We start from the raw sequence: 27,483 nt of genomic DNA on the forward strand, positions 1-27,483 counted from the left end.
GCTAAACACAAAATGCTGGACATATGCAGCAGGTCGTGTAGTATTTGCAGACAGCGAAGCTGTTCCAACTTTATAAAAACCGAAAGAACTGTGGATGCTGTAAATCAGAAACCAAAACAGAAATTGCTGGAAACGCTTGGCAGGTCTGGCAACATCAGTGCAGAGAAATCAGAGCTATCATTCCGGGTCTGCTGGCCCTTCCTCGGTTCTGAGGAATGATCATGGGACTGAAACGTTAACTCTGATTTCTCTTCACAGATGCTGCCAGACCTGTTGAGCTTTTCCAGCAGTTACTGTTTTAGTATCAACTTTTTGTTGCTTGATTTTCAATGCATTCATTCCTACACCAATGCTCAGTAGCAATAGTATGTGCCATCTACAAGATGCACTGCAGGAATTCACCAAAGCTGCTCACACAGCATTTTCCAAACACGTGACCACTGCTATCTCGAAGACAAAGGCAGCCGATTAATGAGAATGCTACCACCTGCAAGTTTTCCTCCAAGCCACTGATCATCCTAACTTGAAAATACATTACTGTTCCTTCAGTTTCCTGGATCAAAGACCTGGAATTTTCTCACTAATGGCATTGTGAGTCTATCTACATCAAATGGATTGCAGCAGTTTAAGAAGGTGACTTAACACCACCTTATCAAGGGTGTCTAAGGATGTGCAATAAATTCTAGCCCAGCCAGTGATGCCCACTTTAATTGGTGAATTGGGTTGAATCAGGGGTGGAAGGCCTGAAGTTGTCCTGGGATAACGATCAAGTGGGTTGCTTTGTCCTGGATGGTATTGAACTTCTTCAGTGTTATTGGAGCTGCATCCAACCAAACAAATAGAGAGTATATTTCATCACACTCTGGCTTATGCTTCGTAGACATCGAAGAGACTTTTCTGAGTCAAGAGACAAGTTACTCACTTCAGAAATCTTGATCTTGTAGCCACAGATATAGTTCCACCAATTCACAATAACAGCAGTGTGAACCATCTACATCTGCTTGATAGCAACCCACATGGTTCCTCCAACAAATGTATGACCATTCCCACCTAGAGAGTAAAGGGCTGCAAATCCATGGGAATGCCACCACTTGCAAGTTAACTCCCACACCGCACACCATCCTGAATTGGAACCATACTGCTATGGTAAGTCCAGTTCAGTTTCTGGTCAATGTTAAATGCCAGGATGCTGATAGTGGGGATTCAGTGATGAAGATCTTGGCCTAGCCTATGGCCTGAATTCCTATGGCACTGACCCTTGTTCTTTATTGCTGTAGCTGCTGCTAAACAAAACTTTCTGTGAGGGAACTTACTCTGATTTTTGTCTAAGACCACATTCTAATAAAACAAAGTGCAAATTAACCATTATAATCAGCTACTGAAAATTACATGGGGTAGTACTTAAGGCCACAGCATTGTAGTTAGGATCTCAGCTGGATTTCAATTACAGTGCAGCCAGTAAGAGTGTTAATGTTTAGCTAATGGATGAAAATGTGAAGCAGCGCTTTTATATTTACAGACTTGTCAGAATAAACGTGTTGTTTTATTAGTGACATAAGTAATTCTGAAACACCCATGCCAAGTAAAAAATTCAACCTGTACTCCACAAGGGTGTTCTTTTGTAGAGAAAGCTTAAAGAGAACAAGGATATTGCCTAACCATTTATTTGTATGTGCCTCATAAGTAAATCTACTTTTACATTCAGTCCCCAGTTGACTTGAGAGGTTATGGAATAACACTTGACTAAAACTGACATAACCCAGGACAGTAGCCAAATTTCACAATAGTCAAACAAATGATTCTTGGACGGCAGTAACAAAAACAAAATACTGCGGATGCTGGGCATCTGAAACGAACACAGAGAATATTGGAGAAACTCAGCAGGTCTGGCAGCATTTGTGGAGAGAGAAAAACAGCGCAAACCTTTCAAGTCGGTATAGCTCTTCTGCAGAGCTAGTTCATTTTGTAATTTTGTACCACTACGGCAGCGTTTGCTGGGACATTCAATTGCTGGGAATCGATTAGGAAATTCAACTGAATGTATGGGGATAGACGCTACCATATTATCATCAAGATTCGTGGCTGGTTTCTATCTATGAGGTCTGGCTGGTTTTCTTGTACCAAAACACTTGCCTCATTAGCCACGAACCACGCCCCGCTAAGGCCCCTCCTGTCCGATGCTAGCCCACTTGCTGAAAGTACTCAGTATTGCCCAAATATCCCAGCACATATTGGCATCCTTGGTGCCTGTATTGAAAACACTATTGTGCGACTGGCTAAGCACTGCCATTCTAGAGCTGCGCTGCATGGTTCCAACATGCAATATTGGCTTTTATTCTCAGGAAATTGGAGTATATGTTGGGAAGCTTTATTGCAACCTACAAGATGTGGTGAGACCACATCAGGAATACTGTGAGTAGTTACAGTCCCTTATTCAAGGAAATATATCACTGTAGCAGTGTAACTAGCACTGATAAGACCTCAGCACTAGCACTCATAAGACCTTAGTGAGCAAGTCTCTGGAGTGGAACTTGAAACCACAACATTCTGACCTAGAAGCAAGAAGGCTGCCCACTGAGTTTAACCAACTAACGCTGAAATCAAATGGCAAATAAATTTCCTGTGGAGTATTCAAAGCTATAAATTATTTATGGCAAATATCCATTTGTGTTATAAAATACTTGGAAAGCAGGGTTAATTTAGCAGAAAGGGACGATTTAATGATTGTTACACAACTATTCAGACCTCATTATGTTTCATCACTTTCAGGATTATTAAACCTGAAGCAGGCAGCCTTTCATGGGTAGGGTTGAGTGAGTGTGTTTATTTTATTCTGCTCTCTACTCCCACTGAGCCTTTAGGAAAATAATGACCTCAAAATATTATTTTGGACAATTTATTTGACGTGGAATTGCTGGAAAGTATTAGCAAAGCATTATTTGGGTATTTATAACCTTATTAACCGATCTCCCATGGCATTGCATATTAGGGACCTGAAACTTGGCTATAATGTTTCGCTGTCATGGTCACTATTTAGTTAACCCTATGTGGATGTGTTCAAAACAGGTCTTCGGATCAATTAGAGGCCACTTACTGGTGTCTCAAGTTTCTTCAACTTGGCAACTCTATGTTGGCTCAATAATATCTCCTTATCATGCTAAGATCAGAACCAAAACAAGAAGGGAATTGCTTTCATTTCTTGAATGTTTTAAAAACCATTTCATTGCAAGTATATTGGAGATTTACTAGAATGGCACCTGGGATGAGGGACTTCAGTAAATGAATTGAGTTGGAGCAGAGAAGGTTGAAAGGATATTGAAGAGAGGTGTTCAAAATTACAAAGAGTTTTGGTAGAGCAACTAAGATGAGACTGTTTCCAATGTCAATAACTAGAAGGACATTAGTTTAAAGTAATGGACAAAAGAATGGCAGAGGGGAATTATGGAATATCCTTGGAATTATGGGACATCCTTTTGTGCAGTGAGTTGTGGTCATCAGGATTGCTCTGCCTTAAAAAAACTCTGAAAGCAGATTCAATAGAACTATTCTGTTTCAAAACCAGCAGCCTTGAGAGTGAGAGTGTGCTAGATTTTGGATTTTTCCAAATTTTGGGTCAGCTACTTCAGAAAGTGCAACTTGTCCAATCTGAGTTGAGTGGAGTCAATAGTCATTGGAGCACAGAAATAAACTGGCACCAGGTTGTGCCGAGCCAAGTTGTCCAGGTATGTACATTTTTTAACATTTTAAAAATGCATGCCACATTCTAAAAATGTCCAGTTTTCAGGCAGCTAGTTTTAAGAGAGTACCTGTGTTAATTTTCAAAAAGGAACATCCATTGAGAGGAGATCTTTGCACTCCAAAGGAAGGAATAAGGGCATGGGATTAATTGGACAGAACTTTCAAGGAGCTGACACAGACATGAGGGGTGAATAATCTCTTTCTGTGCTGTATCAGTGGTCAGTTTGAATGCCTACCCCGTTACATCAACCAGTTTATCGATCTCTTTATCATGTCCTGCATGTGTATGATGCCAACCATATGTTCCCTCATGTTATTACAGAGGCATCAAACAGTACAGCAAAAAAGATGGCCATTGTGTTGGCTTTGCCAAATTGTAAACAAATTGATGCTACATTGCTATTCTTTCCCAGATGCAAGAATGGCAAAGCTCCAGCAAGTTGGCAAATCAAATCTGATTGGCTGAGACATTGCATGGAGAAAAAATTAGTGAACCATGTTATAAGTTTGACTGATTACCTGAAATTGGTAGTATGTATTGCCATTCACCTTTGCTAAAACGCACATACTTTGAGGTGGAGAAACCTGTATACTGCGAACCAAAGGAGTATTCAAATTCTAGCTGGGATCATGGACAGCCTTATAATTCACCATTGTTTTCTCCATGGTAATGTCTTGGCCATGCAGAATCAAATTGCAACCTTTTCTTCTCCTGTAGTATAAATTGTGATCATTTGAAATTTGACAGTCTTGTGTTTGTCCCAATAAACTCTTAAGCAACATGTTTCTCTTTTCACCAAGATTCAAATTTATCAAAAGCTGATAGAAACTACTTGCTGAATGTAGCCAAACAACTTTATTGTTCTTAGGCAGCTTTGCTTCTTTCTTTTCATTTTAGAAACATTTTCTTCTATTGGTTTTACATGTTCTCACCATCTTCATAAGTTAGAAGGTAATTAAATATGTTATTCCTTTGCTTTCTCAGTAGTCCTTTGAGAGTAATCTGGTTGAACTCCTTTTCTAGTTTTCCATTTTTCCTTCACATTATTTGTTCAATTCACACTTGTATAAGTTTGGAAAAGAACACTGAGGGAAAATGCCTGAGTCAGTCCACAGTATATCACTTAATGGTATGGTAAAATATACTCAAGTGTTTGATGTTTTCATAGAATACCATCTTTAATAATATATACTATTGGCAGAATTTAACATTAACATCCAAACCAACATACACTACCTTCTAGAAGGACCAGAGCAGCTGATAAGTGGAGACACTACCACCTGTAAGTTTCCCTCCATGCCACACACCAGTTTGGTAGACAGTTGTATTGACTTTCAATAGTGATTAACTCAGTTCCATGGACAGGAGTTCCCAACTAGTGGACTAAAGCAAAGGGAAATTTGGAAAACTTTCATCATTGGTTAACAAAAATATTCAGTGGTCTGATAACCTTACTTTCTAGTAAAGCAAAGTCTATGGTTTTATAACATGGCAATCATCACTGGGAAATATCAGCAATGATGTGTGGACTCCATGTGATAATGGAGACAATTCTTTGCTTCCATAGCAGTGAGGAGATTATACAAATGAAATCCATGTTATACTAAAGTGGGTCTTTTGAGTGTGCATCATTTCTACAGCTAAAATGATTCTTGAATGCTAAGCTTATAAAGACAATAAGGCAACTTTATTGCAGATGTATGAGTCACATGGTGTGTTCCACTGAACGATATCAGGCGCACATTCCCTCCGGACATCCTGCTGGATGTTTGGTGCTTGGCTTAGATCCTGCAACTCTGTTCTGCACAGGGCTCCAAGTTGATGTTGTTTCTATAACCAAACAAAATGGCACTTACCAAGCTGAGCTCTCCCCAGATCTAAGATTGAACTTTGTGTTGAAGGTTTCTCTACTTCCATGACAGGGGTGAATGGAATTGCTTGGGACCATTTAGTTGTGACAGTGGCCTCCTCCATTTCTTAATTAGATTACATGATGTTGGTTATCTTGCATCATTGTTGTGGTGTTCTAACTTCCAGTGCTTCTTCATAGTATCAGTTCTGCTTTAGGTAGCACTAAGTTGTAATGTGATTAGAATAGTATATGGAGATGGCTTGAAACTCGACATTGTTGGAGAAGCTTGTTGGCATGACCAGTTTAAGATTACATCCCAACTGGTTCAAGCCTGCTTGAAAACATGGATTAAAGACCTGCTGTTGACCATTCATTTTAAATGGACTCCATTATAATGGACTAAATCCTTTGCCTCTGTAGGAAGTGTAACAAGGTCGGGTAGACTTCATAGAATATGAGTTCCCTCATTAAGGCTGTTAACATGGTCCAATCAGGAAGCTCTGGCTGACAGATATAAACAGGATTGTTTTGATGTGAAGGACCACTGCTTGTCACTGGCCACTCGGGTGTTTTCCCCCCTTTAGGAGATTGGATCAGTGTGTGACTGTGACTGTGTATGTGCAAGGACTCTTCCTGTTGCTGCTTGGGGCCTGCCTCACTGCTGCTGCCTGGGACTTGCCTTGGGGCCTCTCCCCAGGACCTCCACCACTGCTGCTGTTGCCTGAGGCCCACCTCCACTGCTGCTGCCTGGGAGAAAAAATAAAAAAAAACAGAAGATTCAGAGTGTCTAAAGATTAAAAAAATGAAAAAAAACAAAAATAAACAGGATTGTCAGGGAGAGGTGGGCGCCAGAGGGAGTGGAGTGCATTATTTCCCCCTCCAACTCTATTTTGATTTAATCCCTGCCCTCCCCTTCACTGTTTGATCATACAGCATTGCCCTTTGATGTGAAGGGTACTGCTTGTCACTGGCCACTCGGGTGTTTCCTTTCTTCCTGGTGGTGGAAATTTGAATAAAAATTCGTACACCTTGTGTCTCCCACTGTGTCTCACACCTGCACACACACAACATGGGTGCCGGGGAAAAAATAAGCACTGCCGCGGTTAGGCAGTAGTTTGGGGTAAATAAAAAAAATGAAAAGCGTGTCAGAGGTTCTGTAAAAAGTAAAAAGAATAAACAGCATTGTTAGAGGTTCTGTCCTCTCTGAGAGCTGGCTCTGAGGGAGCTGGGTCAGAGTCAAGGACTCTCTACATGTAAATAAAGAGTGACTTGGTGACAGGATACCAGCCTCTATGGAGTTATTTCAGCTTCCATTATTGTGGGGTGGGTACACAAATGACATCCATGTTATACACTCGAAGATAAATACTTTGGAACAGAGTCCAAGTCCACACTTTTAGCTTTATTTTAATGGACCACACACCATAAAACTCCCACCCTACTGCTTACTAGCTTCCCACGTTATGATTTGGATCTGGCCTCATCAGGAGTGAAACAACATTGTAAAATATTGGGTATCTTACACCCTCCTCAGTTGAAGTTCACTGCTTCTTAGCATGCAAACAGCAACTTCAGAAGTTTCTTCTCAACATTAAATGTTGGCAGAGGAATAAAAGCCTTTTGGTACCCTACACACGGAGAGGTCCCAGCTCTATTATCTGCTCTATCATGGCCCTGGTCAAGGCACGGGCAACATTGTATCTGTGCTCCATTTCAGACAGGGGTTGGTTAGTTGTCATGAGCCACAGTCTTGGTAGGGTAACCCTTGTGCCCTAGTAACCAGCCTTCTATGCTCACTGGACCCTCAAACACACCAGGTATGCCAGAGTGCCCCAGGATGTAGGGGTCATGGCAGCTGTCTGGGTCATGGGCACACACTTCCAGGAAGGGCTAACAGCGATGACAGATCACCTGAAGATAAGTGGAATGGAGTGCCTTCCTGTGGATGAATTCTGCAGCATTGTGATATGGCCCTGTCAGTGCCACATGTGTACAGTTCAATGGCACCTGGGCGGTATCAGTTTTACTCCTGAATCTTACTGCCCGAGATGCAGCATTGACCTCGACATTGGGAAACTAAATGAACTGGAATGGTCACTGTCCTGATGCATTCTGGGTGCACGACTGAGAGATCCCGCACATTTCACACATCACCCTCTGGAAGGAACCAATCCATAGAGGTTCAAGCAATTACCACCTTCATAACCACTGGGAGAGATGGCCTCCCACTCCTGCAGCCCACAGATTCCTCTCTGGCATCTGGCACAGTCCCATCACAGTATTCAGGAAATATGGAGCCTGACTTGACACTGTGCCTTGCTCGTGTCCAGGAAATGGATTTGAGGATGAAACAGTTTGGGCTTCCTAAGACCCCACAAGTCCTGTAGCTGTGACTTCTGTCTAAGATGGCAGATCCTCAGAGTCCACGGTGACCTTCTGCAGCACCTGGCTCCTTCCTCACAAAGCAGCGTTCCACCGTGGCTGAGTCAATGGCTCCTGATGGTAGGGAGACAAGGAGCAGAATGGATTCTTAGCTTGGATAAGGGTAAGTAATGGTATGCCTGTGAACAACTGCCCACACTCCTCCAGAAGATGAGATGCACAGTGTGATGAAAATGAGGACAATGTAAGGAGTTCTCATGACTCTGTGGGATACTTGGTACAGGTGCTGCACTGGCTGAGTGACCAATATCTAACAGTATTTCGGGATTGTTCCATGCACTTTGAACCATTTCCACCCCAGCCCCACATTAACTATTGAAGTTCTCACTACATGCAGTAACCTCTATCATTATACTTGGAGTGCAAGTTCTGTGCTCCACAGCAGCCTTCTAAGCTCTGTGTGGATTGTGGCCAGTATCCATCTCATTTAAAGTCGGTCATGAAAACACTAGCTTCACTGAGAACTTTGTGTGCCACTTGCACGGGCCAGTGACACGGCAGACATTGCTTGTGACTAACATTTGAACCCGAAACACTTTAACATTGCATCAATTTCAAACACACAATGATATGACTGTAAGTGAAGTGCAGTCTATTCTGTTAAAACAGGTTTTGTGCATTTGCTATTTCATTGTTTTTGTGTCCAGCAGATGTGGAGTCCATCCTTTTGTCTGTCAAACTGGCAGACTTTGCCCACCCTGGGCACTGCCCCCAGGCATTTTCTAGTTGCAGGTTGTTTCCAGCAAGTGATGGTAGGGAATGTAGCTTTCAATAGACACCCTCAACACTGATTCTGTCTGGATACCAGATTGCCCCTACAATCAGAGTCTCCAATTGCACTTGTATCTTGCTTATCCCCCTGAAGGGATAACACCCCACTCCTGCAGTCTTCCAGGCCCTCCTGTTCTGCTTACCCCCCTTATACCTTGACATTTTCCTGTCACCGTTCTTGTTCCCAACTCAAAGCATTCTGCTTTTCACTCCTCCAAGCCTTGAATGACCCCACTCCCTATCACCAGAGAGCTGCCTTCTCCCCCTTCACTGGCCAACCTGGACCTCCAGGACTGACTGCTCTCCAGCCCCAAGACCTGCTTTGATGAATAGTCCCAAGAAGGGATTGACCAGACCACTGACCACTGTCCTCGAAGCTCCTTGACTGGTGGATTCCTCAGACTGTTTGCAATGGCCCTACATGGCTCACTGCAGCCACACCCCAGACTGGGTTATATCGGTTGTACCTCACAAACGCGACCACCCCAAATGGTGTGTCTGAACCCCTACTCTGTGTACACACTCTGTCCTTGACTGATGATGCCAAGAGCTGAAAATGTGTTGCTGAAAAAGCGCAGCAGGTCAGGCAGCATCCAAGGAGCAGGAGAATCGACGTTTCGTCATGAGCCCTTCTTCAGGTCTTGATGATACCAAGACCTACTGACTGTCAGCAACATCCCATTGACATAATGGAGGACAACTTTGAGACATGGCCGTCTGTTTGAAAAATCAGGCAGGGTGTTTGCTCTGGACTGATCACTATGAGCAAGCATGAAAAGGAGCTTGGCTCTTGGTGTGGGGTGTAGAACAGGTCAATATGAGCACTTGGCCTGGAGAGTAATTTGCTAAAGGCATGGCACAGCAAGGCAGGGTTGCTGTAAACATGCAGATAGGCAATAGGTGAATAAGCACTAACGGAACAATGGTGAATCTCTGAGATGTAGCCTGAGTGTCTGTCTTCAGCACACAAAGTACCCTTGCAGCAACATTTCAATGCTAGTTGACAGAGCATCCCAAAGTTATAAAAGCATCCTGCAAGTGGATCAGTGATTATGCCATAAAGGTTCTGAAAGCCTGGCAGTTGTTCAATGCCAACATCCTTAGTCATGGGTATATATGACTAGTGCCATGATGCATGCTGTAAAGTCCCTACGTGCCTGTTCTGACTTTCCTGATGGGAATTGTTGATGTCCAGTTTCCTTACAGTATGGGGGAGATTAGGAAACTGCATATTAACGAGGCAAGATTTAATGTTAATGCCCATTAATAGGCATTTTGCTACTCCCTAAGGAGAATTTTGTTTTGACATCTGGAACTCTGAAAATGCAACGCTCTGCTCCTGACATTGAGAACGCCTTTCTCAACTTCATGCATGTTTCTCCCAGATTGCTCAACATGGCTCATGCTTTCAGGCCCCTTTCTGACTCTGTCCATTAGTCTAGATGATGCCATCACAATTCCAGGGTATGCCCAGTCCCACTGGCAGAACTGACCCTGTAGCTGCGGTGGCATGATGGTGTACAGTTGGAAGGGAGATACCCTTGGAGTCATCAATATTGACCCCAGGCCCCTTGAAGTCTCATGGTATCAGGTGAAAATGGATAAAGAGATCTTCTGCTGCCTACCACACACTATCCAATCTCCAAAATGATGATAGGCTTTGTTTTCCATCTAGAGGGCATTGGTTCAACCAAGAATGCAATCAGACCAGTGGGCCCTTCTGGTGCAGTGATAGTGTTCCTACCTCTGAGCCAGGCAACCCAGGTTCAAGACCCATCTGTCCTGAATTATGTTATACCATCACTGAATAGGTTGATTAAAAATATTTATAATCAAGCAGTGGGTACACCTAGCACTGTTCCCAATTCAATTTCTCCTTTGCCTCATGGCATTGGGGTGTGATGGCATTGGGGTATTGTTGCTGGACTAGTAATCCAGAGATCAAGGGAATCTGGGTTTGAAATCCCAACACAGCAGGTGGTGCAATTTGAAGTCAAAACAATCTGGAATTATGCTATTTCCAGTCTCAGTGCTTCCTCCAGGTGGTGAAATATAGTTTTACTTGTGGACTTCTAGCATTTTTTCCACTCATCCATTCTGCCCTGTAGCCTGACCTTTTTTTGCATGTCAGTTGATAAGGGTGTATTGCTGAATGGTTTAACCTTTTTGATAAGTTTAATACTGTGCCTGAGCAAGTTGACAATAAAACTATTTCCTTATTTTTGTTAACTTCAGATCTGCTTGGCTTCTTTCTTCATATAGCTTTTCACACAGTCAAGTTATGTAGTACAGTGAGAAGTCGCATCTTTTAAAAATTTAAACTTATACACAAACTTAGGATGACAAGAGAGGAATTTAATCACCCTTCTAGACTTAGTCATAACAAGATGGAAACAAATGCTTTTACTGAAAGTCTATTCCATAACCAATGTTCTGAAGTAGAAACAAATTTCTTGCTCTGTTGTTAATTTGAATGCTTCTGTGTCCTGTATTTTTGCCCTCGCAATCCCAGTTTAATGACCTGCCCACAATTATCCATTCCTTTCAGGAGTTTAAACTTGGTCAGAGATACTATGTAAAAAAGTAAATTTAATTCTACATTATAGTGAATAGCCTGTGATCCTAAATTTCCCTGTTGTTTCCACCCCCCCCAAATCATCTGTTAAAGTCTGTGAGTCCAGGAAATTGCAGTCCTTCTGGTGCACTATAGAGTGGACACATTGCAGACTGGCGCTGGATAGGTTAAGACTAGCTCTCCCTTTCACATTCCTGTAAACTATGGAGGCTCTTTGGCCAGATGCTTTCTCTCACAGGAAGAGCCGTGGAAGTCAGGTTACCCAGTGAAAGACAATATACTGCCCAATGGATGAGCACAGAACAGTACATCTAGGGTAGCCCTGACTTGGATTGTGGTTTAGACCTTTAAGGCATTTCTTTCTTCTGTGATTATTTTTGTTTCCTGTGATTATTTACATTGAGTTGTCCCTTTAATGTTGATGTGTTGCTGTACATGTTCACACCTTAAAGGAAGTATTGCTTTTGAATGACCTGTTTGTTTCAACACAGCACATTACTGCACGGCTGCACACCCCCACAGTGTCGAGGCAACCTGAGTTTTATTTTTAAAAGTTGACTTCTTTGTGATTGTCCAGTAGGGGATCCTTAATGAGTGTTAAGCTATAAGCCATTTGTCGACCGTATTTTGTTGAGTAACCTGTATATCTGGCAGTGACTGCATTCAGGGCAGGGTCATTTTGTAAAGAGTGCCCATGCAAAAGGTCCAAGCCAGGCACCAGACATATTTTCTCATGAGCATAATATGGTGGGTTGTATATTTTCACTTCAGAAAGCAGTAAGCACATGTTTTGCCTGCAATATTCAATGCTTTGACTCTGTTTGCTTTTGTGAAAAGCCTCACCAGGTTTCTTGAAATGCATTTTGTTCCGTTCTCTTGTCCATTCCGTGCCATCTTAGATTCCTTGCTGGTTTAGTCACTAGTAGCAATAGCACTTGACTACTCATCAGGAGGCCCAGGCTAAAGCCTGGCATGACTTCAAATCTCAGCTGGTGAAACTTAGAAAGTGGTGAACATTGTTGCTCTCTAATTACGCGACTCGAGTATGGTTTCCAACTGTGGTGGTAATTTTGTTTAGGAAAAAAGCATTTGGCCCATTGCTACAGTGTTGATTTTTGAGGATGTGCTTTTGGTGTTAGGGGGCATGTGAAATAGGCAACGTGCCCAGCCTATCACCTTCCCATCTAATTCTGATCTTAGAGTGTTGTTTTATGTTGTTCATTTGGTCTGTTTGCCCTGCATTGCAGTTAGGTCAGACCTGGACCATTAATAGATCTTATTCACACCAATGGAAGTGAACATCAATAGCCTCTATTAAGTGTAACAATGCACAAGAGATGAATAGAAAGAGCATCTCTGCAACCCCACAAATTCAATTCCCAGTTCCATGTAATCTCATATCCTTATTTGATATGTCCTTATGTATCTGTTTTGTAGCTACCATTGAATAAAGGTATAAGTGAATTGAATTTTGAATTGAATTTATTGTCACATGCACCGAGGCAGAGTGAAAAGCTTTGTCTTGCGAGCAATACAGGCAGATCACAGAGTTAAGTAGCATAGATAGTAAGCAATAGGTAAACAGTGGCAAAACCAAAAAACACAGGTACAGGCAAATGTTAAGAGTTTGTGAGTCCATTCAGTATTTTAAAGCTGGCTTTGAGGATCGGAGGAGCTTCAGACCTGTGAGTTTAGATAAAACAGAGCTATTAGTAATTTTGAAAAGCATGATATTAAGTTTAAAGAGTGTAGAATGATTGTAGGAAATAGGAAACTTTGACCTGCACACAGGAGCTGGCAAAGAGTTGACCATATCCGGCACCATTGTGTTGTTTCTGAGTCAGAAAGATTTGGGTGCAAGACTTTTCCACAACAGAGTTTGAACATCAAGTGTGATTTTTTTCCATGGGAGAATTATTCCCTCTAGCCTGCTGTGACATTGGTAGCAGAACAAGAAAGGTGTTATATACATCAAAGCATCTCTGCCATATAGGTCATCACATGATGAATAGCCATTTAGTCAGGTGAGATAACAAACGTGGAATCATTGTGTATTTAGACTCTAGCATGATAGCAACTCCCTCTACCAGGAGGATTGGAAGAAAATGATAAGGGAAGGTGTAATTAGAAACATAAATGTACATATTTTCTCAGACTATCGTCATCATTTCCCCACAAAAGAGAGAAGCAGGCAAAGCATAAGAAAATTACAACCATGAGTCACATGGAACAGTTAACTAATGATAACTGAAAGGACTATGAGAAAGGACAATAGCAGAGGAATTGTTGACAGCAGCAGAGAAAATCAAAGTAGATTCTTTTGCAATGCACAAAGTTGATAGAGTGCTAAAGACTGGAGAGTTCCTTTAAAAGATAGGTTGGGCAGAAATATCAGGAGGATTCAGGAAATAGCAGATGTGTTGAATTAATTCTTCACGTCAGTCTTCACAAGTGAAGACTGTGGACAATTTGCAGATCCAGTTGAACCGGCCGGGGAATCTGTAACATATGTTCAACATGTGTTAAGAAGCAACTCAAAGCATTAATGTCTACAAATCTTGAACCAGATGGGATGTAACACAGAATTTACAAGGAAATGAGTGAGGAAATAAGCAAGACCCTGGTTAATATGTGCAGGAGCTCCATAAATACATAGATTGTATCAGAGACCCAGGGAGTGAACTCAATTAATCCTAAAACTTAAAAAAGGAGTGAGACGTGAATTAAGCAGTAATAGCCCAATTAGTTCAGCCTTAATAGTGGCGGAAATTTTCAAGCATGTTTTATAGCACACTATCAGTATTTATGTAAGAACATAAAAGGATGACTCAGGCTTTAGAAATAATAATAATTCATGAATGCACTGGATTTGAGAAGAACCCTTATTATTGGATTAGAATGATGCAACAGACATAACATCCTGAGATATAATGGAAAAAATGCGAGGGCTCTAAAGCTGCAATGGAAACAGAAAATACTAGAAGTAAACAGCAGATCCATAGTATCTATAAATACAGGCCAACTTTTTTGGGTGCAGTTTGACAGAGAGAATATATTTTAGCTTTACAATGATGGCTTAAATGCTTTGTATTTAAAACTTTCAAGTCAGGTAGGGACAATTGCGATTTATGGCAATTACTTAGAAAATAGTCCTGATAACCAAGACCAGGAGCTGGCAAATAATGGATAATGTTTTCTCTGATGGATTAATGGATACTGCTTTTCTTTTACAAAACTTTATTCAGGGTCTACTGGCAGATGCACTGTTATATTCATGAATGTCATGGCGAAGATACTGCAGGTAATATTTTCAAATTCCATAATTACACCAGGATGTGTCCAGGTAGTCTACATGGGCAAGAATGCTGTGGCTCACTCTATAGTAAGTTCCTGCCAGAATCAAATGATTGTGGTCCAAGTCTTACTCCAGCATTGGTCTTTTGGGATAAGACATTAAACTGGGGCCCGGCTTGCACTCGGGATGCTGTATGAGATCCTTTGATGCTAATGTAAAGAAGAGCAGTGGAAGAATAGTTAGTTATTTCTTAACCAACATCACTACAAAACACACTGTCTGGTCTCTTATCACATTGCTGTTTGTGAGATCATGCAGTACACAACTTGACTGTTGAGTTTCTTACAAACAGTAGTGACTACACTTCATGGAGTACTTCCTTCGCTGTAAAGTACTTTGAGACGTTATGATACTAGTATTCCCTTTGACTTTCTTTCTGGCTGCATGCGTCTCTGGAGTCCATTCATGATAACAATGTCTGGAAATGGAAGTTACTGATTTCCATGCATGGAACTGCACAGCTTCAAGGGATTGTTGCATAAAACTGTGATTGATGTGAAAGATATGCAAGGTTTATTTTAATTTAAAGGGATCTAGAAAAACTGAGCAGAGATGTAATCTTTGCTGAGATTATAAAATGGACAAGAGCAGGTTGGTGTTCATTATAAGGACCACTGATTTTTCTTCTTGTCGACTTCAACTAAAATTAAGCTTTGATGGGGGAACGGGGTGCAGTGGAGGAAGGTGTATAACAGATAGTAATTCTGCCTGTTCCACAATCTAACCAAGATTGATTGTTCCCCTCACTGAGTGAACAGATAACAGATCTGACCAGGAACAAAAGTGAAAATGGAAAAGCATCTCTCTGCATATAATTATGTCCCATTTGTGGAGAGTTCTCTGTAATTTCGAAGCCATTGGTCAACCTGATTAATCTAATTCTTTAGAAGCATCATCAAATCATTTTTATTTTGCTTGAGCTTTGTTATTTTAAACCTATGACACTCATTAATCACTCACATCACCGTGAGCAGCTTAAGTGAGTTTTCAACATTGATGGCTTCATATAAGTGCAAAATAATAGTGAGACTTATAGCCACCAAAGGCAAAACATGATTAAATGTGGATGTTGTTAAGGATGCAGTGCTCTAACATTAGCCTCAAGAAAACACCATTCCGCTGTCTGGCTCTCTATTCAAATGCAGTGAATGCTAGGAGGTTACAGTGAAGGCAATACGGGGATGAAATAAATGATTCACGGAAAATTATAGGCTTATACATTTCAGTTGAAGCAATCTTTAATGGTGTGATAAATGCTAAATACTATCAATCAACCTCCCTTCTACAGACCTGAATCTCATTTCTCATTTTAATTGTTGTCAGCAGTTTTCTTAATTAAAACATGAACTTTTAAAATCTTTTTTCTTTAATCGCTTCCTTTCCCTTTTTTCTTCAATCGTTCTCTTTTTCTCTTTTTTTGTTGCCGATTTCACAGTGCCTTCATTGATTCTACATTATACATCCTTGTTTCAGCCTTTTCACTGTTAATGTGGCCTTCCTTCAATCTGATTGAAAAGGGATAACACATTGCTTGATCTGCACCCTTAGCACACATTGCCTTGTGGAAGGAGTCACGCTGTTTGAACCTCTAATGTTCAGCAATTTGTTGCTCAAAATACATCAGATTAGATGGGCAAGACTAAGTCATTTGTTGACTGGTTTCAGAAATGTTGGCCATTGTTGCACAAATCAGGTCTCTCTTTTGCACAACTTTGGGTTTCATGTCCGGTGAATCGTGCCATAAAACTTTTCTGTTGTACCACCTCAATCAAAAGCCAGTTTAGGTCACCTCTCTTTCTGTTGGAAAGTGTAGTTTTTCAACTGACTGCGCAACATTCAGGTCCATTCATGACTCAGAGTCACAGAGTCACAGAGATGTACAGCTTGGAAACAGATCCTTTGGTCCAACGTGTCCATGCCGACCAGATATCCCAACCCAATCTAGTCCCACCTGCCAGTACTTGGCCCATATCCCTCCAAACCTTTTCTCTTCATATACCCATCTAAATGCCTTTTAAATGTTGGAATTGTACCAGCCTCCACCACTTCCTTTGGCAGTTCATCCCATACACGTACCACCCTCTGCATGAAAATATTGCCCCTTAGGTCTCTTTTATATCTTTCCCCTTTCATCCTAAATCTACGCCTACCAGTTCTGGACTCCCCTGACCCCAGGGAAAAGACTTTGTCTATTTATCCTATTCCTGCCCCTCATGATTTTATAAACCGCTATAAGGTCACCCCTCAGCCTCTGATGCTCCAGGGAAAAACAGCCCTAGCCTACTCAACCTCTCCCTATAGCTCAAATCCTCTAACCCTGGCAACATCCTATAATCTTTTCTGAACTCTTTCAAGTTTCACAACATCTTTTCGATAGGCAGAGACCAGAATTGCATGCAATATTCCAACAGTGGCCCAACCAATGTGCTGAACAGCCGCAACATGACCTCCCAACTCCTGTATTCAATGCTCTGAGCAATGGAGGAAAGCATACCCAATGTCTTCTACACTATCCTATCTACCTTCATTATTGTCAAGTTAAACTATCAATTCAATCTGTTGCATTAAGAAATGCTTTCTGGCCAGAGGTGTATTGCACCTGTATTGTCTTGGGAAAGCACTGAGTCAGGAAATCGTCTGCATCACGATTCCCCAGGATTAGGGCATTAGCATTTGCATTATCTCTGAGGATGATCTCATCCTGCCATTGTACCTGGGGAAACATGTGACTGTGAGTAGATTAGATTAGATCCCCTACAGACCATTCGGCCCAACAAGTCCACACAGACCATCCGAAGAGCAACCCACGCCCCCATCCCCACATTTACCCCCGACAAATGCATCCCAACACTATGGGCAATTCAGCATGACCAACCCACCCAACCCACACACCTACAGATGGTGGGAGGAAACCGGACCACCTGGAGGAAGCTCATGCAGACACAGGGAGAACGTGCAAAATCCACACAGACATCCGCCTGAGGCAAGAAACGAACCTGGGGCCCCGGCACTGCGAGGCAGCAGCATCAACCACCGAGCCACCGCGCTGCCCTGGGGGTTGTCTTGAGTGGCATGTGACTATAAGGGGATGGCTGAGGGTTGTCTTGTGGGCAATACTAACTGTGACATTGAGAGTTTTGTATAAAGGACATACTGTTTCTTTTGTTCGGAGAGAGCTTTTGCCACGACCCCATAAGCTCTGCGAGGTGTGTAAGAAGTTCCTCCAGAAAGCTTTACTGTAGTGTGCTTAATAAATTTAGTTGCTTGTTCACAGAAGTTGGTGTGTTTCAGTTGCATCAAGTGTGTAAGAATCTCAAGAGTACAAGAACTTAACACCTCCTCATATGCTGAAGCAGTCCATGGCTAAATACAGCAAGAACTGGTCAACATTCAAGTTCAGCCTAATAAAAGGCGAGCAACATTTGCACAGCACAAATGCTATGCAATGACCATCTCCAACATGACAGAATCTAACCAATTATAGCTGAACTCCCCAAATTCAACTCTTGGGGGAGTTGCCACTGACCACTAACAGAATGGAACCAACATTATAAATGCTGTGCCGGTAAGAGCAGGTCAGAGTTAGGAATTCTGTGACAAGTATCCCATCTCCTGACTCCCGAGTGCTTGTTCACCATCTATAAAGTTCAGGTCAGGAGTGTGGTGCAATGCTCACCGGTTGTCTGGAAGGGTGAAGCTCCAACAAAACTCAAGAAGTGTGAAAGCTAAGGGCTAGAGTCCAGCAAGGACAAAACCCTCACCATTCACCCCCTCCACTAACCATGCATAGTGGCAACAAGATGCACCACAATAACTCGACAAAGCTCCTTCAACAGAACGTTTCAAACTTGTAATCTCTAACATCTAGAATGACAGGGGCAACAGATACATGGGAGCACTGCTATCTGAAAATTCCTCTTCAAGCCACTGACCGTGCTGGAACTGTTACTGGATCAAACCGCTGGAACTTCCTCCTGGACAGCTCTGTGGTTGTACCTGTACCACATGGACTGCAATGGTTCAAGAAGGCAGCTCACTTTCTGAAGGGCAAACAGGGATGGGCAAGAAAAGCACACATCCTGCGAAGAACTTTTAAAATGCCCATCCGTCTTTTAGTGGGAAATAAAGCTGAACAAGAAGGGCTGGATGTTCAATGCCGAGACGGGAAGCTCAAGTTGGAAAATCTACTGCTAAGGCTGGACTGAGTTGGGCAAGTGTCATAGCAGGCTGGTTAAAAGAAATCTCTGGAACTTTGTCCAAATTGTTTGGTTCAATTTTAGTCTTTTCCACTCAGATTCGCAGCACCCCCACTCCCACTCTCCATGATACCTCTTTGACCCTTAGTCAACAGAATGGCAACTCATGCCCCCCAAGCCTCAGGCCTTCCTGGAAACTATATCCTGACTGTCAGATCGTAAATGTGGCCATTCCAGTAGTGGGAGTTCACTAGAATGGCTGAGGAAAATACTGTTAACAATACAAATTCAAATATTACAGCTACCATAAAATCAAATTCATTTTGCATTCTACAACAGTAACATGTCAGAGTGTTTGAATTAAGCCGCAAACCACAAGATTATAAATATCAGCATTTTCTGAATCCTGAAAGGCAATGCAGCTGTGAACTCCACCCAGATTGCTCTCTGTGTGGACCTTTGCTGGGGGCTATTTAAATATTCACATCTGTGAGTGATTGTAAATATTGGAAACAGGCTCTAATGGGACTCTTGCCACATAAATTCACCCAGCAAATAGCTCAGAGCAAAGTCTAGGTTATCCAGTTGCAAGGTAACAATATATGAAGGTATACAATACAGCAATTGTTTGGGATTCAGAAGAAAGCATTTCCTGCTTTTCTCTTCTGCTATGAATTTCTTATTCTCTGAATGGTTTTTCTGATGTTGGAGTTCAGTGTAGCTTCCTCTTCAGCAAGAGGAATCAACCCAAACCTATTAGGAACCATGCCATCTTGTATCATGGTGAGTGAACTATGTCACCAATAAACTAATTTAAACCTTCAGGAACAGGAGGGAACACCACCACCTCCAAGCCATATACCATTTTGACTTGGAACTGCATTACCATTCCTTCACTGTTCTGGCTCCAAATCTTGGAATTGTCTTTTTAACAGCAGTGTGGATGTACCGATATTATAGACTGCAGTTGTTCTAAAATGCAACTAACCAAGACCTTCTAAAAGTCAGTTACAGATGGGCAACAAATGTTAGCATAGCCTGTGATGTCACGGCTCCGGGAAAAATATTTTAAAATGCTGACTTTTCCGTTTAGAGTCCTGGAGTACACGGGGGTTTGGAGTTAAATCTCAACAATACAAAGCCCCGGGTAGATCGCACCTGCAGTTTTATGGGTACTTCTGGTCACCACACCTTAGAAAAAATATATTGGCCATGAAAGAAGTGCCATGTAAATATGTAGAATAATTACAGGGCTCCCAGTGTTAAATTATGAGGAGGGATTACATACACTAGGCAATTAGAAAGTTTAGGATAATTTGGAGTCAAAGAGTCATAGAGATGTACAGACCCTTTGGTCTAACTCGTCCATGCTGACCAGATATCCTAACTTAATCTAGTCCCATTTGCTACCACTTGGCTCATAATCCCTCTAAACTCTTCCTATTCATATACCCATCCAGATGCCTTTTAAATGTTGCAATTGCACCAGCCTCCACTACTTCATCTGGCAGCTCATTCCATACATGCACCGCCCTCTGTGTGAAAAAAGTTGCCTCTTAGGTCCCTTTTATATATCTCCCTAAATCTATGCTCTCTAGTTCTGGACTCACTCATACCAGGGAAAAGACCTTGGCTATTTATGCTTTCCATGTTCCTCATGATTTTATAAACCTCTATAAGGTCACCCCTCAGCCTTTGATGCTCCAGGGAAAAAAGCCCCAGCCTATTCAGCATCGCCCTATAGCTCAAATCCTCCAAACCCGGCAACATCCTTGTAAATCTTTTCTGAACCCTTGAAAGTTTCACCATACCCTTTTGATAGGAAGGAGACCAGAATTGCACGCAATATTCCAAAAGTGGCCTAACCAATGTCCTGTACAGCTGCAACATGACCTCCCAACTCCTATACTCAATACTCTGACCAACAAAGAAAAGCATATCAAATGCCTTCTTCACCATCCTATCTAGCTATGCCTCTACGTTCAAGGAACTATGAACCTGCAATCCAAGGTCTCTTTATTCAGTAGCCCTCCCCAGGACCATATCATTAGTGTATGAGTGCTGCTCTGAATTGCTTTTCCAAAATGCAGCACCTCGTATTTATGAAAATTAAACTCCATTTGCCATTCCTCAGGCCACTCTCCAATCTGATCAATATCCCGTTGTAATCTGAGGTAACCTTCTTCACTGTCCACTACACCTCCAATTTTGGTGTCATCTGCAAACTTACTAACTATACCTCCTATGTGTAAGTCCAAATCATTTATATAAATGATGAAAATCAGTGGACCCAGCACCGATCCTTGTGGCACTCCACTGATCACAGGCCTCCAGTCTGAAAAACCCTCCACCACCACCCTCTGTCCACTACCTTGGAGCCAGTTTTGTATCCAAATGGCCAGTTCTCCCTGTATTCCCTGAGACCTAACCTTGCTAACCAGTCTCCCATGGGGAACTTTGTCGAATGCTTTACTGAAGTCCATATAAATCACATCTACTGCTCTGCCCTCATCAATCCTATTTGTTACTTCTTCAAAAAACTCAATCAAGTTCAAGAAAATCAAAAGTTTAATCAACTTAACCAAAGTTTTCAAGATACTAATAGGAACATCTAGGGCAGACAGAGAGAAAGCAAGAGAGTCTAGGATTAGGGGACATTAGAACAAAACCTTTGAGGAGTGAAATTAGCAAACATTTCTTGTTGGAAGGACAGTACAAGTTTTGAACTCTGTTCTATAAATGGCAATTGATGCTCACTTAATTAGTAATTTTTAATCTGAGGCTGATGGGTTTTTGTTAACTAAAGCTATCAAACATATGGAATTAGGTCACAGATATACCAGTTGTCTTGACTCATTGAATGGTGGGACAGGTTTAAGGGGCTGAATGCCCACCTTTTTTTATTTGTTCATGGAATTGTAATGTATCTGATTAGCTCATCTAAATTTCCCATCCCTAATTACTCTTGAGAAAGTGCTGTTGAGCTCAGATGCAGGAGGTTAGGTAGACTCCCAATGCTCCCAGTTCCTGATGCAGGGCTTTTGCCTGAAACACCGATTTTTCTGCTCCTCGGATGCTGCCTGACCTGCTGTGCTTTTCCAGCATCACTCTGATCTGAACTCTGGTTTCCAGCATCTGCAGTCCTCACTTTTGCCTAGACTCCCAATGCTATCAGGGAACGAATTCCAGGATTTTGATGTAATAGAAAATGAGGGAACAGTGATTGTTTTAAATCAGGATGGTGTGTGACTTGGAGAGAATACCACAACTGGTGATGTTCACATGTGTCTATTAGCCTTGTCCTTCTGCCTGGTAGAGATGATAAGTTTCTAAGATATTGTTGCCTGAGCCTTGGTGTGTTGTTGCAGAGTCTTTAGTAAATGCTAAACACTATTGTTGCTGCTGTTCACTGGGGTGAATTTACTCAAGCCCACCTTGGAGACTTCCAGGATCAGTGTCTCACAGGCTTCCCTCAAAATAAGGTGCAATAGGTGTCTTTTAACAAATAATCCCATAAATCCCGCTTTTCTCAGAACTGTACTAATGAAAATCCATTGACTTAACATGTTTTTTCCTCACAGTTCTTGCTCATTCTCACATTTTCTGATTCACTTCTGATTGCCAGCATCTGCAGTATTTTAGTCCTGACCGTACTGATTGGAACAATGTCTACCAATTGGTTCTCATATAATATGGGTTCCTTGATTGGGGCTGTTAACCAATCAGGGAGTCCTGGCTGACAGATATAAACAGGCGTGTCAGAGGTTCTGCTCACTCTAGGAGCTAGCTCTGTGCTAGCTGGGTCAGTGTCATATACTATGCATGTGTGAATAAAAGATGACTTGGTGATGGGATACCGGCTTTTGTGGACTTATTTCAGTGGTGGTGAGAGAAAAAAATATGGTCCTGAAGAAATTTACTCGCAACAGTTTTTGAGTTGGGGTAGTCATTTCTGGCATCATGCCACTATTTGGGGAACTTGACTCATTTGAACCTGCTATTGAAGTCTGGGACCAAGAATCTGTTATTTTTCTACTGGCAAATGACATTGGTGCAGCCCAGCAGCAGTGAGTAATTCTCTTGATAGCATGTGGTCTCTCTGCTTTTTCAGTTATGAGAAGCCTAACTTTCCCAGAGGTGCCAACTTTTAAGAATTGACAGATTTAGCTAAGGAATATTACAACCCAAAACCTCCTCTAATTCTGAGATGCTATCAATTTTGCTCAACAGTATGAGAACTGGAGGAATCCCTATTGCGATTTTTGAAGAGGTTAAGACTGGCGGAGGCATATGATTTTGGTTTAACTCTAAGTAAGATGCTGAGAGACCATTTTGGATGCAAAAGCTCCATTATAGGTGAAGCCCAACTGGACTTCAAAAAGGCACTAAACTGGCTTTGTCATTTGTAAATACAGTAAGTGGAGCTTAAGAGTTATACGGTATGCCAATGGAAGTGGATACCATTGCTAGACTGACTGAGCTTGGGGAACACCACTTGAGTGAGAACAATTGTATAGCCTCACTCAGGACATATCCTGAGCAGAGGCACCCTCGGTCGGCCCACAGCAAAACCCAAAAACAAATGATATGGAGGTGCCAGTGTTGGACTGGGGTGGACAAAGTTAAAAAAACCCGGTGTTGTGTGATTTTTAACTTTACCCCAAAAAAAAGCCAAGCCTTGGCAAAACAGTTAAAATTTTCTTGAGGTTCCAGGCCTGCAGGTCCTTTGTAGTTGCTGCCTGTATGACGACTCAAGACAGCAAAAGAGTCCCACTAGGCCTGAATTGAGTAAGACAATTCCTAGGCTGATTTTCGGGAGAGTGTACACCCTGGAACGACTACCTACAGTTGGTTTGGACCAGTTAAATTGTTCAGCAACATCCAAATCAGAACAAATCAAAATAAACGTTTGGTTCTTATGGAGGTCGATACTGGCACAGATGTATCATTGATTGGGGAACCAGTCTTTACCAAAGATTTTCTGGACCCCAACCCCTAAGTTTCTATAAGACCTTAGCCAGGCTGAGAACCTATACCAGGGAACCCCTCACAGATTAAAGGGACAACTGGTCTCTTATGAGAAGCAGCTGGTTCAGTTGCCACTAATTATACTAAAAGGCTCGGACCCAAGCTTGATGGGGTGAGATTGGTTGATTTAACTTGATCGGCTCAATGTTTTTCAATTAGAAAATGGCTGCCTGAGTGAAGTCCTAATTAAATTCCTGGAGGTTTTTCAGGAAGTTTAGGGACTATCAGAGGGGCCAAGGCTATCTTATTTGTTAAAAATCACACGACACCAGATTATAGTCCACAGGTTTAATTGGAAGCACTAGATTTCAAAGTGCCGCTCCTTTATCAGGTGGTTGTGGAGTATAACATCACAGAATTTATAGCCAAAGGAGTCCAGTGTCACAGAGATGTGATACATTAAACAATTTTAGATTAAATCTTTCATCATTTAAAATTGGAGATGCTGGTTTCTGTTCTTTGATACATAAATCTCAGAACTTCTCAAGATAATTCAGCTTTTCTAACAATAGATGTGAAATATGTTTGCATTCTAATGCTTAGTAAGACTGACAAGCCCTCTGCATTGTTATCGAGTTTTACATGGATTCATGCAGTTTTTAAGCAAAATAAAAATGCAATTCTGCAAAATCAAACTCACCCCATAAACCTACATGTGCATGCGTGTAGGAGCAACAGTGGGTGTACATGTGAGTGCACATGATAACGTGTGTGTAGATGTGGGTGTGTGTGAGTGAGATGGGGTATGTGTCTGTTAGAGGGTGAGTGTGTGGGTGTGAATGTGGGGGGTGTCTGTGTGCGCATATGAATGACAGCTTGTGTGTGAGAGAGGGTCTGTGTGGGTGTGTGAGTATGTAGGAGTGTGTGTGTGAGAGAGAGTTTCATACAGTGAGATCACCTGTAGTGTGACATGAATCCAAGGTCCTGGTTGAGGCCATCCCCTTGTGTATTGAACTTTACTATCAGCTTCTCTCAGCTACTCTGTGGTGTTGCTTGTCCTGAAATTGAGGATAGTCACCCGAAGGTCAGAGACTGAATATTGTGGACCGCTGAAGTGTTCCCTGACTGGGAGGGAGCAGCCGTGGTGATTGTTGTGCAGTGTCCATTCATCTGTTGTCTTAGCGTCTGCTCGGTCTCGCCGATGTACCATGCCTCAGCGTATCCTTGCCTGCAGCATATGAGATAGACCACGTTGGCCAAATCACATGAGTACTCACCGTGTACATGGTGGGTGGTGTTCCCAGATGTAATGGTGTAATCGATGTTGACATATCTTGCAGTGGCTGCCGCAACAGGGTTCTATGATGTTGTTGTCCTGAAAGCCGGGCAGTTTGCTGGGCACAATGACCTGTTTGAGGTTTGGTAGTTGTTTAAAGGTGAAAAGTGGAGGTGTGGGGAAGATCTTGGCGAGGTGCTGATCCTCATTGATAATGTGTTGCAGGCTGCGAAGAACATGGAATGGTTGGTCAGTTCCTGGGAAGTACTGGACAACGATGGGTACCCCTGTCTGTTGCAGCTCATGTCTGTCTCCTGAGGAGGTCATTACGTTTCCTTGCTATGGCACATCGGAACTGGTGGTCGATGAATTGGGCCTTACATGTTGGCCAAGAAGTAATTCCACAATCCTGCAAGGCCCATCCAATGCCATTGCCTGATGTGCAAAAGGAGAGGCAGAAATCAGGAGGCTGCAAAGTGAAGGAATCATCAAAGCAGTCCAGTTTGTGGAACGGGCAGCATCAATCATGCTGATTGTGAAGCCCGATGGGTTGGTTTGCCTTTGTGGGGATTTCAAACAAATGGTGAGCTGCTTTTCACAGCTGAATAAATACCCTATCCCTCACATAAAAGGCTTATACGCAAAACTGATGGGGGGTGAGGAGCTGACCTTCACAATGTTGGACATTCATACCTGTAATTGTAGTTAGATGAGGAATCCCAGAGGTACGCTACAATTAATACCCATAAGGGTTTGTATCAATATATGAGACTGCCTTTTGGAGTATCATCAGCCTGTGCCATTTTCCAGAAGATGATGGAGAACATTTTACATGGTATACCCCACATCACAATTTTTCTGGATGATGTGCTACTAAACAGGAAGACCAATAAAGAGCATTTAGGGACCTTGGGCATAGAGCTTAAATGTTTCTCCAAGGTGGACACACAGCTTAGGAGGGAATGATAATTTTCCAGGCACCTCATGTGTCCTATTTGGGCTATAACATTGATAAGACCAGAGTATGCCCGTTGGAAGATGAGGGGAATGTGATCAAAAGTGTCCCAGCTCCCACATCTGTACCAGACCATGGGGCCTTCCCTCGGGTTGGTGAATTGTTATGGAAAATTCATATGTAACCTGGCCTCCATCCTGGCACCCTTACATTTGCTACTGAAAAAGAATCAGCCTTGGAAATGGTATTGTCGACAAAATGTAGCCTTTTAGGGAAGTGAAGAAGCAGTTATCATCCTCTAAGGTGCTGGTACACCACAATCCCAGGCAAGATGTGGTGCTGACATGTGATGTCTCTCTGTATAGTATCAGGAGAGTGTTGGCTCACCTATAGCCCAGTGGAGAAGAAAACCCTAACATATACGCTTCCCGGACGTTGGCTAATACTGAACGAACATTTGCCCAGGTAGAAAAGGGAGCTTTGGTGTGAGAAAGTTCCACCAATGCGTCTTTGGATGTAAATTAGTAATAGTAATGGATTACAAACTGCTGCTAGGGCTACTAAAAGAAGAAAGGGTCATGCCACCCATAGATTCACGTTAAAATCAGTGGTGGGCTCTTGTTCTGAGTGCATACAATTACAAGTTGGAACACCAACCGGGAGGCCAAGTAGCAAATGTGGATGCTTTGAGCTGGTTCCCACTGGCAGATACACCACCAGTGGTGTCTCCAACAGAAGAGTTATTCTGATTTTAAACTTTTGGACACCCTTCTGGTCACTGCTGACTATATCAGATTGTGTACACAAAAATATCCGAACCTGATACAACTAAAACAGCTGGTGGTGATGGAGGAAACAAAAGGGCCATCACAATCAGAATTTCAACCTTTCTGGAGCCGGTGAGACCAGATTACCAGAGAAGGTGACATATTATTGTGGGGAGCAAGAGTGATTGATGTGAGTAAAAGTCACTGCCAGATACTGCTGAACTCCACAAGGTCGTTCAAGGGTTTCCAAAAGGAAGATGTTGGTGAGAAGTTATGTCTGTGTCCAAGATTATATGCTGACACAGCCACGTTGAGGCAGTGCCCAGAGTGCCTACCAAGACAAAAATTACCACAAGCACCTCTCCTACATTTGTGGGATCAATGTGATTCGGTTACACATCAAACATGCTGGTCCTTTCACTGTCTCTATGTTTTTAGTTTAAAATCACATAACACCTGGTTATAGCCCAACAGGTTTAGTTGGAAGCACACTAGTTTTCGGAGTACTGCTCCTTCATCAGGTGGTAGCCACAACCACCTGATGAAGGAGCGTCGCTCCAAAAGCTAGTGTGCTTCCAATTAAATCT

This window comes from Chiloscyllium punctatum, chromosome 5 (genome assembly GCF_047496795.1).
Source record: "Chiloscyllium punctatum isolate Juve2018m chromosome 5, sChiPun1.3, whole genome shotgun sequence".
Taxonomy (NCBI): domain Eukaryota; kingdom Metazoa; phylum Chordata; class Chondrichthyes; order Orectolobiformes; family Hemiscylliidae; genus Chiloscyllium; species Chiloscyllium punctatum.